General features: G+C 42.8%; 1 pseudogene; it reads right to left on the bottom strand.

Annotated features, from left to right (window-relative positions):
• Positions 1-1691: 1691 nt before the first annotated feature.
• On the bottom strand, positions 1692-2209 carry LOC101656631 (annotated as a pseudogene).
• Positions 2210-13253: the final 11044 nt, after the last annotated feature.

Genomic DNA, 13253 nt, shown 5'->3' with positions numbered 1-13253 from the left:
ATCCCCATTCACCTCCAGGCAGACGACTTGAATTGCAGGCCCTTCCTAAGAAAAATAGTCTTACAAAAGCCGACTTGCCCAAACCAAGCCAACAAAATGACAACAGATGCCATAGAAATTCTCACTATATACATATCTGTACAATGATGGTACTTGAGGTCGCCACAAATGATCAGCCTTATTCTCCCATATAAATGCTAATTTTCTGGCCCCTGCCTTTGTTAGTTCTATAGTATTTGTCATGTTGTTGGTATTAGATGCCTTCCAGCTGGTTCTGACGCATAGTGATCCTATGTACACTGGAAGGAAACACTGCCTGCTCCTGCACCATCCTGAAAATTACTGCTGTGTTTGAGCCCATTGTTGCAACCACTGTCTGTCCATCTCATTGAAAGTTTTCCTCTTTTTCACTGACCCTCGACTTTACCTAGCATAGTGTTCTTCTCAAGGGACTATCTCCGGAAAACATGTCCGACATATGTGAGGAAACATTTCTCCATGGTCACTTCCCAGGAGTATTCTGGCTGTACTTCTTTCAAGACAGATTTGTTTGATCTTGTAGCAGTCCATGGTACTGCCAAATTGATACCTCTTTGGTTTTCCTTATTCAATGCTCAACTTTCTCATGCATACGAGGCAATTGCAAATACCATGGCTTGGGTTAATTACAGCTGAGTCTTGAAAGTAACCTCCTTTCTCTTAAAAACTTTAAGGAGGTCTTTTGTGGCAAATGTTCCCACTGCAATATGAGATTTGATTTCTTTACTGCTGCTTCCATAAGAATAGATTGTGAATCCCAGCACAGTAAAAGCCTTGACAGCATCCATCTTTTCTCCATTTATCATGATCCATTTTTCATGATATTGTCTACTGGTCCAGTTGTGAGGAGTTTTGTTGCCTTTGCATGGAGTTGCAATCCACACTGACGACTATAGTCTTCGATTTTCATCAATAAGAGAGCGTCTAGGCATCTTCCCTTTCAGCAAGCATGGTTGGGTCATCTGCATATGGCAGAGTGTTAACGAGTCTCTGATCCTGATGCCACCTTCCTCTTCATATAGTTCAGCTTCTCAGATTATTTGCTCAGCATACAGATTGAATGAACATGGTGAAAAAATGCAACCCTGGGGCACACTTTTTCTGATTTTTTTTGGGGGGGGCGTATATTGTATTTTTTTTATTGGAAGACAAATATACAACTTGGAATGGATTTGAGGCAAATTGTGCCACAAGCAGATTTTCTTTAAGTGGCTAAACAAAGTTTAAAAAGCAAGTAACCATAAAAGAAAAGGTATCTGGTACAGGACCAGCAGTCCAAAAAAATAGTGTCTGGGTCCCTGGATCATACACCCGTTTTGCAATAGTGCAAGTTTAAGTACATCTTGTTGATGGTCCTTAGTCCACGGAGAGTTACAACTCCACACTTCAACAATCACATGCTGAGGGTTCGTAAAGAAAAGTACTGAAACAAAGGCCTAACCAGATGTTCCCTCATTTGACCAACTCCATCTGAGTTTAGATGGGCAGAAGGGTTTAGATATATCCAGAGTAAGCCACATGCAACATGTTACTTGATCAATTTTCTAAAATGAGGTTTCAGGACAATGACAGTAAATAAGGGAAGAGAACATGGAGGAATGAAGTCCTAATTACTGTACACGCATATTCTTTTGACAGTTGGGGAAAACCTTTTACAGATAAGTTACAAACAAAGAAAAGACAAATAAACAATTTTGTACAAGAAATTTAACACATGCTGTACGATGTCTCCACTTTGCTGGCATCATTTGTAGGAACTCTGCATAGTTTATTTGATCATCCCCATCAATATCTGCTTCCCTGATCATTTCAGCAACCTCTTCATCTGTTAACTTCTCTCCCAGGTTTGTCATCACGTGAGGAAGTTCTGCTGCACTAATGCAGCCATTGGAATCCTTATCAAACTCACGGAATGCTTCTCTCATTTCTTCTTCATTGTCTGTGTCCTTCATTTTTCTTGCCATCAATGTCAGAAATTCAGGGATGTCAATTGAGCCATTCCCATCAGCATCTGCTTCATTAATCGTGTCTTGTCTTTCTGCTTCTGTAGGATTCTGCCCAAGAGACCTCGTGACGGTTCCCAATTCCTTTGTTGTTATAGTTCCATCACCATCCTTGTCAAATAGTGAAAAACTTCCTTGAATTCTGCAATGTGCTCTTCAGTCAGTTGTCAGCCATGCTGCAAGCGCTACCGGTCTCAGAGAGTCCTTCACACAACCACAGAGCTCCCTAGCTCCGTTCGGACTAATCCCCTTTTCTGATTTTTAAAGCTGCAGTAGCAACTTGTTTTCTTCAAATGAATGCACGTTGGTCTAGGGACTGACTCGGAATAAGTAAAATGACGTGTTCTGGAATTCCCATTCTTCTCAAAGTTATCTCTAATATGTTATGAGTCACACAGTCTAAATCTTTGCATGATCATCTCTGTCACTTCATCTCTTCTTCCACTCACTTTAGCTCCTCTACATTCAAGAGCAAGCTCCAAAGTCTTCTCGGACATCCATTTTTCGCTTGCTTTTCTGTCTTTTTAATGACTTTTTGCTTACTTCATGTATGATGCTTGTTCTTAATGTCATCCCACAGTTCATCAATTCTTGTGTCATTGCTGTTCAATGAATTAAAGCCTGTTCCTGAGATGTTCTTTACAGTTGGCAGGGGGTTATACTTTGGCAATATTTTAGCTCTCATGAATTTATTTTTATTTTTTTCGGGTCCAACCTGAACTTACATATGAGCAATTGATAGCCTGTTCCACAGCTGTACTGTAGCCTCGCTTTGGCTGATTGTATTGAATTTCCCTATCATCGCTTCCCACAGATATAGCCTATTAGAGTCCTATATATTCCATCTGGTTAGGCCCATGTGTATAGCTCCCATTTGCTCTTGAATAAAGGTATTAAAGAAGTCATTGGTCTTGCGAAATTTTATCAGGCAAGCTCCAGCATCATTTCTGTCACCCAGGCCATATTTTCCAACTACCGATCCTACCTGTTTCTAACTTTTGCATTTGGGTCACGAATAATAATCAATGCATCTCGAGTCCACGTTTGATCCATTTCAGATGGAAGAAGTAGAGAGTATTCTTCCATTTCTTCATCATGATCTTCAGTGGTTGGTGTGTAAATTAGAATAATAACTATATTAGCTGGTCTTTCTTGTAGGTATTTATCTCTATATAATCCTATTAGGTACAGCACTGTACTTCAAGGCATATCTGGAAATGTCCTATTAGATGATGAATGCGATGCCATGCCTCTTGAATGGTTTTCCATGACTTCAGAAGTAGACCACCTTCTCCTTCTTTCTGATCTGGAGGCTCTGCTCAAACGTGTTTACCACGGTGGTATTTGAAATACTGGTGGCATAATTTCAGCCTCATGGCAATATGCAAGGCACAGTAGAGTATGACAAACTGACAAATGAGAGCTGGATTTGTCCTGTAATAAATTTCTAAATCTTAACTAAATAAAATTCAACACATATTAAATGACTTTTTACTCTGTGCCAAACATGAGCACAGACTTTGTATTTCATACTCTTTTTTCATGTGGAAATCAACAACTGGCTGATCTTGAAAGAGTACAAAGTGTCATTAAATCCTCCCAGGAAGTCAAATCACGTGAGTAGAATCACAACAGTAGCACATTAATTATCATTTTTGTGAAAGATATTTAAACACGTAGTTCCTCTAGATACTACTCCACATGAAAAAATGATGAGAAAACCTTTTAAAATCTTCTATTTGAGAGAATAATTTTACTGAATATCATATTTACACTGTAGATGTCAACTATTCAAAACAAGACACAGCTCACTGCCATTGCGTCGACTCCAACTCATAGCAGCCCCATAGGACAGAATAGAACTGCCCTGTGCGTTTCTGAGACTGTAACTCTTTACATGAGTGGAAAGCCTCATCTTTCTCCCATGGAGCAGCTGGTGAATTTGAACTTCTGGCCTTTTGCTTAGCAGATAAACACATACCCTACTACACCACCAGGGCTTTTCGATGTCAACCTAAGGCTCCTTATCATTCTAAAACTGAGTGAGGTTAGCTTGAGGCCCCATTCTACAACCCGTTGAAGTTCTACAATTCCCCAAGAACCTATGATTTCTTTAGTTATGGAGTTCAAGTTATAGGAGGGCTGCCATAATAAAACACAGCAAAGTTGATGGCTGAAAACAACTGGAATTGATTCTTTTACAGTTCTGGAGACCAAACAAATCTAAAACCAAGCTGTCGGTAGGGCCATGCTTTTCACGAAGGCTCTAGGGCAGTGGTTCGCAACATGTGGGTCGTGACCCTTTGGGGGGTTCAAACGACCCTTTCACAGGGGTTGCCAAATTCATAACAGTAGCAAAATTACAGTGACGAAGTAGCAATGAAAGAATTTTATGGTTGGGGGTTCACCACAACATGAAGAACTGTATTAAAGGGCCGTGATCATTAGGAAGGCTGAGAACCACTGCTCTAAGGAAAGATCCTTCCTTGTTACTTCCTAGGCCCTGGTGATTGTTAGCAATCTTTGTTTTTCCTTGGCTTGTACACGTAAATGAATCACTTCCAGACCTGCCTCCCTTATCTCAGGGCATTATCCCTGTGTCTGTGTTTCCCAAATTCCCATTTCCTATAAGGATGCCAGTCACTAGATCTAGAATTCCCTCATCTCCAGTCTGACCTCATCTTAACTTGATCGTATCTGCAAAGACCCTGTTTGCAAGCAAGTTCATACTTTGGGTGGACATGGATTTCGGAGGAACATTATCCCACCCAGGATAAGGGACAGTGGGGCTGCCTCCATTACCATGGTGACCAAATATTCTTAGGCCCTGCTGTATTACATCAGTTATGCTAGCTCACGGTCCTAGAGACACAGTTCGTGTTCTCTCATGGCGACCACATGGATGGGAAACAGCTTCTTCCCTCATAAAGAGAATGAGTGTGTCACACAAAGCTTTTCTTTGCGTGTGTGTGTGGCATGTGGCCCTCATCTTCCTCCCCACCTACCCAATAATTCTGCTAATTAGTCATCCTTTTTAATGTTAGCTGATGGGATCCTCCCCTCATTAAATACAGAATAACAAGAAATACATCTATTAGAAAACTCTTAGTGTGGCGGGGGCGCGGAAGAGTCCAAGATAGCAAATGTTTGTGGACAAGTGACTCCAACTTGAGTCTTCCTACCAGGTTTGAAAGTAATTGAAAAATAAAATGTAAACATAACGTAGATGGGAAGTCAACTTTCAACTTTGTACAAACATAGTTGATACTGAAGATTGTGTCTTGTTTGGTCAAGACCCTAATTTGAACTCCTGGTGTACAGGTCTGTGAAATAATACATTTCTGCTTAAAGATACTGTGACAGTTACATACTTTCATGTCACTTTGATAAATAGGTCTATGGGTGGAGTCTAGCTTGTCAATCAGGTCACAGCCTGGTGATGCCTCCTTGTGGGAGTGGCATTCTCATGAGGATTCAGGGAACTTCCTCTCTTTCTCCCAGGAAATGGGCCACACACACTCTCTGCTTCACCTTCCTATTGACAAGCCACATGGAGCCATGCTGATGCTGGCCAGAGCCCTGGAGATGCGTTCACTGCCATTGGATCCACAAGACTTTACACTCACCAGCCTGTGATCTTCCTGCCTTCTGCATCCTTGCATGTGACTGTGCAAGCCTGAAGAGTGATTTTATGGGCTATATCAGACTTATGGGCTAATATTGGACTTATAGACTTGATTTTGACTGGGCTGGGATGTTTTTTTAATATACAATTACTCTTTGATATAAAGCTCTTTCATATACATATATGAGTGTCCTTGGTTTCTATAGTCAATCTGGTCTAACACAGGTAACCATCTGTGTGATATTTGGTTATAGTATCTCTAGGAAACTAAGCCAATCACTTCCCACCCCACCCCAAGGTTTAGGTTCTTTGTAAAAACTCACCCATTAAGTATCTACCTTTACTGCAAATCGAACTATGAATGTGGTGGAGCGTACATGGGGCAAAGCTATGAAAGCTTCTTAGACATAATCAAACAAATACCTCGAGGGAATGAGTTGCTGAGTCTAGGGACTCAGGAGCATGGTTTCGGAGGATACTAAAGTCAATTGGCATCACATAGTCTACAAAGACAATGTTCCTCAGTCTACTTAGGTGCATAGTGTCTGACTGGGGCCCTAAGAGCTTGTGATCGGCCGGGCCATCTAAGGTGCAACTACTAGTTTCTTCCTCTCAAGAGGAAAGTGACAGATTTCAAGACAAATGGAAACAATTGCTCCAGTGGATTAATGAACTTGTGACCATCAGTCTCTACAACGAGACGAACTAGATGGTGCCTGGTACCACTACCGGCTAATCTGAAATGGATGATAGCAGAAGGCCTTAGATAGAGTGGGGTGTGTGTGTGTGTGTGTGTGTGTGTGTGTGTGTGTGTGTGACAACACTCAAAATCATTAAAGAGACCAGGCTTGCTGCTCGGATAGAGACTGACTGCATGTCAGCCAAATTCTAGGCAGGTCGGGAAGGAAACCAATAAACAATAACAGGAGTGGGGGAGGTATTCCTTAGGCCTGGGGGTGTCACACTGCTGCTCTGGAGCCATGTGCAGCCATTTTCGTATGTGTACTTGGATCTGAAGTAAAACTTTTTTAAAAAGTAAAGGATGTGATTTAAATAATGGTGATTTCACTTGTTTAGAAAACCAGATATATGGATCTTGAATAATTTTTTAATTGTTGTGAGGGACATCATTGGCCTTAGACTAATCTATCACTTGAGATCAAGGGGGCAACATTTGCCCAAGGACAACGTCCTGAAGGGTGGGGGGAGAAGGAGGAGTGGAGGTCGGTACACGGGGAGGATAGGGCCTCAGCCAGCTGTGTTGCACTGAGAGGATAGCAATGAGGGAGCTGAAACAGAATGTGTATGAATTGTTGAATGGAAAACTGATGGTCTGCTCGGTAAACTTTCACCCAATTCACAATAAAACGTTAACCCTCCCCCCCCTACCCCCCTCAAAAACCCCTCACCCATTACTTTGGGTCACTTCTCTTCATGAAAGGAGGAGAAAGAGGCCAGAGAGCTGGCAGTCTTCCATGAACCTAACTCCTGCTGCCCAGGAGTGGGAAAGGAAGTAGTCTTCCCCCTCAGCATCTTGATTTCCAATGGGTGAAAAAACAAAACAACTTACTTTAAAGGACAATTTCCATGCCTACTTTAACACTTGGTGTCCAACCCATCGGCAGATCTGGGGAAGCACAGTTTAGTCTTATGTGGGTCTTAATCTCAGGACAAGTGGCTAAGAACTTGCATTTGAGGTTGTACAGAAAATACCCCTGACTTTTAATCAGACCTAGGGGCAGTGAATGGGATTTTGGGGAGACAAAGAGAAAAACCCTTTCATTTTATTGATTTAGATTTTTGAATGATTTCCTTGGTCTGTTTAAGAGGACTCTTCTTGCCCTCCCCCCTGCCCATGTGGGGCTTCAACTCGATGCCTGATTAGATGTCAAGAATGTAGTTGCATTGTGTAATGGGGATTAACAGCAGTATTATGCCTGTTGCTTAATGCAGCCAGCTGAGGAAAATACCTTGGGTATTCATGAAATGTCCTTCCAGGCCCATCCCCCCTCTGGCCCTGCTCTGCTGGTATCTACATGGACACCTTGTTTTACCCCAGGAGTCATTTGGGACCACGTCCAGTGCTTTACCCAGAGACTCTCAGCCCCTACCCTGGCTTGCTGCCCTAACCCATGGCCCTAGAGCCGATTCCAATCCACAACAGTCAAAAGAATAAAGTGGAATTGCCCTCATTAGCTTTAGTGATACCATCATCCTTCTGGAATCAGACCTGCCTCTGCTTTCTCGCACAGAGCAACTGGTGGGTTCAAACCACCAACCTTTCCATTAGCAGCCAAGCATGTAACCACTGTGCCGCCGAGGGACCCCTTCCTGTCCTACTTGCTCTAAATCTGGTCATCAGCACCACATGTGAAGTCCACAGGCATTAAACCGCCCCATTTCCTCCACACCCTGACTTTCTGAGTTAAAAAATGAGCCATTTGGTTTCCTCACTATATATATATATATATATATATATATATATTGGGAGCCCTATCATTAATCCACATCCATGTAGCTAAGAACCTGACACACTGCAGAGTCCTAACCAGCCGTCTTGGGAGGCTACACCTGACCCTGTACTCTAATCAAGCAGCGAGCATAGTCTTGGAGCTCTCCTTCTCCTCAAGGGCGGGCAAGTATTCTGCCTGAGCCTCTGAGGGGCTGCGTGTATTAACTCCCAGCAATTCTCAGCCTGTGTGCTCCAGCCATTGTTCAAAAGTAAGCCCACTTGGCAGTGCAATCCTACCCCTTTAAGTGAATCCTGACCTTCGATAATGGTTTGTCCTCGAGTAGGGAAAGTGCAAGAAGCAGCTGAGGGATGAAACATCTCCAGACCGGCCACAGGCAGCATTTCCCCCAACCACTTCCACACAGTTTGCTCTCCCCAGGTCTTGCTCCCGCAAATGCAGCCAGCTTATTAAATGCATTAAAAATGGGAAGACACTAATAGGAGTTGAATTAAGTTTTCTCCAACCACACCCATCTACAAATAGGTCTCCTTCTCCGTGCTATGAACCTCCTACTTAAATGAAAGCCCAAATTCAAAGGACTTAGAAACATCTAGTCTTCTCTCTCAACAGGCTGGTAGCAGTGAGGCGACGTGCTGGCCCAGTTAGTCCATTTTGGGTTAGTGTTATGAGGGTCGGTTTAGTAGCCGTTCTTTAAACCATAGACATTTACTCTCTCTTGTCCTCACATTTTGGACGTTTGTGGAAACTAAAACTTCACCATTCTACAGAAAAGGACCATTCAAAATGTGGCCATAAGAAACAGCAAGAAAAGGGAGAGCTATATATAGCGAAGACAAACAGTGTGTACTTTCAATGTAAACTGTAAACACTGGATGTGGAGAAGCCAGGGGGCCAAGAAGGAGGGAGAGAAGAGAAGAGAGAGTATGAACAGGGTGAGGGCAATTAAAATGATGAGGGGGTGTTTCTAGGCCAGGTGTCCTCAAACTTTTTAAACAGGGGGCCAGTTCAGACCCGTTGGAGGGTCGGAGTATAGTTTAAAAAAAACTATGAACAAATTCCTATGCACACTGCACATATCTTATTTTGAAGTAAATAAACAAAACGGGTCAAAAACACCTGGTGGTACAGATAAATGTCCTCGGCAGGCCGCATGTGGTCCGTGTCCGCGGGCGTAGTTTGAGGACCCCTGCTCTAGGCCATTTCATTCTGTAAGTAAGCGTTGCAAGCCTGTGTTCCCTCCCTCCCTCCCTCCCTGCCATGGACTTGACGCTGTCTCCTAGGGACTCTACAGGACAGGGTAGAACGGCCTCTGTGGGTTTCCAAGACTGTAACTCTTTACAGAAGTAGAAAGCCTCCTCTTTCTCTCCAGAAGGAGCAAGAGATGATGCCCCAGGATCAAATCTTCTCTCAGAATCTCAGTGCTGTGCCTTCTGAAACAAGGATCTCTCTGGCAGAGTGTAACCCCAGTGGTTAAAGGGATTTCTGATAAGAGCAGAAGTTCCTTGCAAGATGCTGAGAACTTCCTTGCAAGCTATTGAACCAGAGAAACTCCATTTTGAACTAGAACCTTGCCTCACCTAAAATGAAGACCTCCAAAGAAGTAAACAACCGAAGGCAACCCACAGATAAGGCAGCTGAGGACTTTCCTACAGAGTGCCTGGGACCACTCCCTGATAACAAGGTCTTGTGGAAAGAATTTGTAAACAGCTTGTGGAGAGTCCCCATAACATGACCTCAGAACATCTTGACGTCAGAAGAACTTGTTTGCTCAAGTGTATAAGAACACAGGTGAAAGTTGGTCGAGTCAGAGAGCTAGGACCCAGGGAGACATCAACTCCTACTCTCTTCAACTTTACCTGTGGTGAGTACACTGATGAAGGCATTGCCATGATGATAGGACTATGACTTAACTTTATTCTGTTTGCCATATAAGTTGGACTTTGACTTTATTTATTGTTTGCTGTGTAATTCCCATGCCGTTCCTTGCCCTTGTGTGACTACTAAATTGTTTGATGTGTATTTGCCGTGAATAAACCAAGCATTTGAAAATGTCAAGGAGTGTCAAGTAATTCTTGCTCGCACCACTCGTGACACTCTCTTTCATCCAGTGTAAAGTAAAGCCAATGAATCCACCTGATGACTAAGGAGAAGCCAGTCACGCCAACAGTGAAGCAAAGGCTGGCTGTGGTAATATAGTGAGAGATGTTCGATACTTTGGGACCTGATTTAAGGGATTGTCAAGGGCAACTTGGCAACAACTTTGGGCTTCTTACTGCATTTCCTTCAGTTGTTAAGTTTTCTCATTCCTAAAATTCTGAACACTTCTCTCTCTCTCTGAGTGTGTGTGTGTGTGTGTGTGTGAATGTAGCTGTTAGGTATTGTCAACTTTGTTCTGACTTCTAGTTATACCAGGCACAATACAGTAAAACCCTGCCTGGTCCTGCCCCATCTTCATAATCATTGGGATGTTTGAGCCCATTGTTGCAGCCACTTTGTCAATCCATCTCATGAAGAGCCTTGCTCTTTTTGCTGCCCTTCTTCTTTCTCAAGCATGATGTCCTTTTCCATGCACTGGTCTTTCTTGACAACTTGTCCAAAGTGAGTGAGACACAGTCTCCCCATCCTTGCTAAGGAGCATTTTGTACCTCACCACTCCTCTCCTCTCCTTTCTCATAGAGTTGCAAAAGTTAGGCAGAGAACTTCCATTATCTTTTCATTCCATTTCTTATGAACTCTTTTGCAGAACTCTCATGGAAAATGGCTTTAAAAGACAACAGAAACGGAAATGGCCCCTGTAGTAGAAGCATCCACTATTTGAGATCCAAAGAGCAGCCTTTACTTAAGGACAACATTTTGAGGACTGGAGGAGAAATGCAAACAGGAAACAGACCAAGCAAATAGAGGGGAAGCAAAATGTGTATGAATTGATACATGAAAAACAGATGATCTGCTGTGTAAACATTTACTTGATTCACAACACAATATTTTAAAAAAACAATGGAATTATCCTATAACGTTCTTGAAAGCCCCTCCCTCCATCTCTAAGAAGACTGGAGAAGGTGGGGGGTCAGGGAGGAGGAGGAGGAGTGAATATGGAGGTATGTTAGACCTTTTGATTTGCACTAGGGATACAGGTAGCATCAGCACATCTAAGTGGTAGGCCGCACAACTGAGCTCTAGCTTCTTCCCTAGTAGATCTTGTGTCACCCCAAGGTATTGCTTTGCCAAGTTGCAATGACTGCTGTTATTTCAGGGATTTGGTCATATCACGCCAATTGATTATTAGCAGCTGTAGCTGCTCAACAACACCTGCTTCTCTCTCTGCAGGTAGGCCCAGGTTACAAATGTCCAACTGACAGACAGCTCCTACTTGCCCTTTGATGTGGTCTAAATTTTCCCTTGCTTTGAAAAAAGGGAACCAATCCCTCCTCGCAACCAATTCTTCCTAAATCACTGACAAGGCTTCATGCATTTACTTACACTAAAGCCACCCAAATCAAAGCCACTGCTGTTGCGATCATTCTGACTCCTCACACCCAACCCAATTCGCTTTATCTTGATGGGAGCAGACAGTCTCATTTCCTCCCTCCTCTCACCCAGCAGCTAGTGGGTCTCCACAGCCCAATGCTTATCCCATAGTGCCACCAGGGCTGCTTCCATCCACTACCAAAACCAAAGAAAACACACTCGCTGTCGTGGAGTCAATTCCCACTCATAGTGACCGTGTAAGGGCAGAGTACAGACAGTCTAAATCAGAGTAAATGTCTGCAACTGCACCCACTTACAAACGCTACAAGACACAGTTAGGAACCGATCATCTTAGGAAACTGAGACTGCCTGTACCACGGAACAGAAGAATGCCTTCATTTCTTTCTGTGTTTTAAAGAACCAACGAGGGGTGATTATGAACATGCCCTTGTCACTGTTTCTCCCTTGGCATTGAAGGAATGCCTAATTGAATCATTGATCTGTATGCTATGGGGGCATATGTGGAGGTGAGCCATAAAGTTCAACAGATTCACTAGCCAAAGTTAAGTCCACAATGGCCAAAATGAACTTCCTAAATCAGGCATGGCCTCAACTGGCCAGAGCCCCATACCTTGATGAACAGAAGACTCTGAAACATCATTGCCTGGCTTGGAATCTTGACATTGCCCAGTCACTGTGTGACCTGGGAAAAGTTTCTTTGCTGGTGGGCCTCAGTTTCTTCATCTGTACAGTGATAATCATGACAAGAGCACATATTTCGTCTTTGTGAAGATTAAATGAGTTAATAAGTGGATCAGATACGTCAACTAGTACCCCGCAAATAGTGGTAGCTGCTTTTGTTTTCTAGATCTCCATCAGCATGGGACACTGGAAAGGGATAGCTTGAAGGAACATCACTGTCGAAAGAGTTTGTCACTGACCTCTGCACCTCTCATGCACGTGAGAATATTTGAGCACATGGCTGTCATTTAGAACATGTGTTACGTAGGTGCGGCCGCATCAGTTCCATGCTTTGTAGAAGGATGATCATAACAGGAATTGTATCACAAGTTTGTTGTGATCTAATGACATAATGCATGCATGTGGCTATTTTACACATCTTAGATATGATTAACATTTGGCTTTCATTTTTGAAAAGCCGCAGAGAAATTGAGAAGGTGTGTTAGGGTTGAAAAAATATATACAGGGTTTTAAGTTGTCACCTGAAGGATGAAGTTTAAATAATGAAAAATCTTCTAATAATGAAGCTCATTAGTGACCAAAATAGAATCATCTCAGAAATGGGTGGAATTGATTTTCTTAGGACTGACGTATAATTACGCAAGGCATTTTCCAGCAGAATGGGTTTGACATCTTCTGGATTATATGAAAGCTTTTTCTGCAATTAGCTTAATTTCTTGGAACTTAAAGTTCAATGGCATGGGCGGTTAAGATGGTTTGTACCAAAATTCTTTTGTGATTTCTGTATCTTAGTTCTGGGACCTCTGTTTTGTCCCTAGGACCTTGAAAACTTGGAGCTCTGATGCTTGGGAATGTGTTCTTTTAATAATAGCACGGACAAAGCAGTTATTTGTGACTTGAGCATTATGAGACTTCGGGGATTTACCAAGAAGAATTTTCAGG

Source organism: Echinops telfairi, unplaced genomic scaffold (assembly GCF_000313985.2).
Source record: "Echinops telfairi isolate 266 unplaced genomic scaffold, ASM31398v2 ScPeMD7_20;HRSCAF=75, whole genome shotgun sequence".
Taxonomy (NCBI): domain Eukaryota; kingdom Metazoa; phylum Chordata; class Mammalia; order Afrosoricida; family Tenrecidae; genus Echinops; species Echinops telfairi.
The sequence above is the reverse complement of the archived record's forward strand: the minus strand, read 5'-3'. Positions and strand labels throughout refer to the sequence as shown.